This window comes from Monopterus albus, unplaced genomic scaffold (genome assembly GCF_001952655.1).
Source record: "Monopterus albus unplaced genomic scaffold, M_albus_1.0 scaffold19.1, whole genome shotgun sequence".
In the NCBI taxonomy this organism is placed as follows: domain Eukaryota; kingdom Metazoa; phylum Chordata; class Actinopteri; order Synbranchiformes; family Synbranchidae; genus Monopterus; species Monopterus albus.
Genome location: NW_018127899.1, coordinates 414931 through 418544, shown reverse-complemented (window position 1 = coordinate 418544; position 3614 = coordinate 414931).

Below are 3614 nucleotides of genomic sequence, written 5' to 3'. Positions count from 1 at the left end.
TGGGATGCCTCCTGGGTGCCTTCCTAGGGAGGTGTCCCGGGAATGTCCCACCGGGACAGTACCCCGTCCCCCACCCCTACAGGAGGAGGCCCCAGGGAAGACCTAGGACACGCTGGAGGGACTATGTCTCTTGGCTGGCCTGGGAACGCCTCAGCATTCCCCCGGAGGAGCTGGAGGAAGTGTCTGGAGAGAGGGAAGTCTGGGCATCTTTGCTTAGACTGCTGCCCCCGCGACCGGTCCCGGATAAGCGGAGGAAAATGGATGGATGGATGACTTGGAAAAAATGGAGCCAAAGCTCTATTAGTCAGGAATTAGTTATTTGTGCTCAAAGCAGTTGTTCATTTCTAGAAGAACTTCCATGAAACAACTGCCTCCATTTAAACCTAGTTAAATATTAATTTCTCATTCATTTCTAGTGGAAACTTTATTTGATGAAGTGCACGTATGCTTGCCTGTAGATAAATATGGCACTGAATGTTTTGAAGGCCTGCTGTGCAATGACTAACAAATGCTCAGGGTTACACAAGCAATTAAAGCTCTATGAAATTAACTGGAGGTGCACCAGCTGAGCACTGTCTACAGTGGGTTTTCTATTCCTACCAAATAACCTTTACAGGGTAGTTTCTATAATTAAGAGGACATTACAGACACATTCAGGCCCTGCCACTTCAAACCATAATATCAGCCTGCTGATATGTCAGTCACGCTCTAATGTCTCCATGCAGCAAACATGTTATTGTAGGTTTTCCTCTGTGGCCCATTAAGGTAAATAATGTCTCTGTCAGCTGTCAGCCACAGTTTGTTCTGAGTCACTCATCAGGAACTCTGAGCTCAGTGGAGTTTTGTTTTCCAAAGTGATTCTATATCCAGGAGACATGTGATGGCATGCATCATCCTGACACGTTTTCCTTGCAGCCCTATTATTTTTGAAATCCACACTTGGAACAAAAACAGTCCACCTGAGTTACTGCGAAGTTCACAGTCAGCAGGCATTTTCTGGTCAGAAGCAGTAATTTCAGTTTGAAGGGCGGAAACACTGTCTGTTCATTCATGTTCTTCAGTCACCACTCCGTGGGGCATGGAATTTGAATGGAAATATACACATGCACTTTTGAACTTCCCTTTGGTTTCTTTGTGATTTCCTTGTTATACAATCATGGGTTATTTCTCAGCTTCAGCTAAATTCCTGTCCTCAGCATGACCAGGTGTTCAACTCTGGCATCAGGCTTAATTTAACCATTTATCCAAAACCTTATCCTGACTGTAACAGGGGTTAGGATATTTTTCACACCTGACAACTTTTGCGTGTATGTGTTTGATTTCCTCTCCCCCTTGTTTGGTATCAGTTGGCAGTGTTTAGTTTGGAGGTGCCTCAACAGCAACAAAGGAAACTCCTGACAAGGCAGAGTGAGCTAAAGGGCAGGTGGAGGTCAGCACACACAGCCTCGCCTCCCAAAGCCCAGGGGATTTATCCTGCCATTTGGAGAGCATTTGTGTAAAAAGTTAAAATGCTCACACACATGGTTGGGTTATCACTAAAAACTTTTCAAGGAAATTATGAGATCATAAACTAATGCCTCAGTAAATTGCTTTGCAAGATCTACTCTCTCTGTTTGGCTATTTTGTTGGTCTCTGACTTTTCCTTTTCTTCTCTAACATTAATGCATACAGTACTAAAATACACACCTGATCGCCCTGACTGCCACATTTGCTTCCCCTTCTGCACCTCCATCACTGTCCAGTTTGGTTCGGCAACTGAACAGGACAGGAACAAACTCCTGTGGATGGTCAGGACTGCAGGAAGAACCATCGGTGCCAGCCTTCCCTCCATGGAGGACCTGTACACCTCACAGGTCAAGAGGGGGGCAGAAAAGATTTCTGCAGACCCCTCACACCCTGTTTGAACTCCTCCCCTGTGAATGTTGCTACAGGTCACTGTATGCCAAAACAACCAGACACGGTTTCTTCCCTGGTACCATCACTGTGATTGAACAGTTAACTGTGACTGAAGCAACAGAACTCTGCAAACACCACAGTGCAATAACTGTAAATAGTTCTGCTACACGCACCAGTCTGATCACTCAGTGTGTATATGTATATAATGTTTATGAATACTGCCTCTCCTCCTCCTTCTCCCACCCTTCTCCTACCTTTGATTGCACTATTCTATTGTCTGTTGCCTAAAACACACTGAGAGCCTCTGTGCTGGAGATTAATTCCTTGTATGCTCAGCATACTTGGAGGTTAAAGCTGATTGTGATTCTGATTCTATTGCTTCATTTCCTGGATGAGGGCTATCTTTTTGTGCTCAATGTAATTTGTAGTTACTTTTGTCCAAAGTATGCCAGGAACAGCAGTTTGCTCTGAGTTCCAGCTGAGGCAAACATTGTGTTCTGATTTGGATGAAAATCTAAAATACATGAAAAAAAGACTGTTTATATAAAAATAGTACATTTTACAGAGCAGGCAGTTTTTATCAGTCCTGCAGAAAAAACCAATCACCAAGACATCCAGTGTCCCTAGCTGTGTGTATGAAGCTGCTGAAGACACAAGACAAAACAAAGAAAGAAAGCAAACACACAAAAACAGTGACGAGGAACAGGACTGGGCGAGGGGGGTGCCTCCCCACCCACCCACTGCAAACACCGTGGGGCCTATGGCTACACAGAACCAGCGAAAGGACAAAAATGTGGTTGCATGAAAAGGAACCTGAAACATCTTCCAGGTTTTTAGGTTGAGAATAATATTTCTGCCTTTTCAGGCATCAAACAATCATTTAGCTCTGGTCATTCTGACACCATTTAAGAAACACTTTGGAGTCTCACCTAAAGAAACAGTGTTTATACAGTGAACTGTATAAACCAGTTTGCACTCCACATAATTTGTTTTTCAATTTATCAGTTGTATCAAAAGCTGTACAACCAAACTAAGTGCTTTGTCCTACAGGGGTGACTTTTGACTACCACTATAGCATGAACAGCAATTAGACATTTTGATGTTGATAAGTAGAACTGTGGTCTGAGAGCAAACACTGGAAGTAAATGAAAGTGGCATTTTCAATTTCATACCCACAAAATTATAGGATGTCAGTACAAAAAAAGACAACTTGACCTTTATGCCAACAAGGACACACAGAAGCACCTGATGCCTGATGCCAGCCCAGTGTGACTCAGCTGTGTCGCAGTGTCTGACTCTCAGTACTGGACCTGCAGTTCTAGTCCAAACCGTGCCACCTACAGGCAAGAAATGTAAGAGTTTGACACTGAATTTGTTCCAGCTACAGGTGGTGAGCTATTTTTGAAAAAGTCTCTCACATGCCTAAAAAAGCTCAGTGTGATGCCCCCATCATTGATTTTAATACAGGTAAAGGGTTAAAGAATTTCTTTTAAAAATCCTCAAACGCTGCAGTTGGTGTTTTAGCCATAAATCCAGTAATGTTCCATATTTACAATTTTACTCTAGCAAACAAGTGTTACTCACACAAACACAAAGAAAATGGCCAACTAAAAAGTAACACTGCAAACTGTAGGCGGTGAAAGTGTTGACTTATACTGTACATATGTAACTGTGGGGATAGAGACGACAGGAAATGAGGGACAGAGAAATGCAGCAGG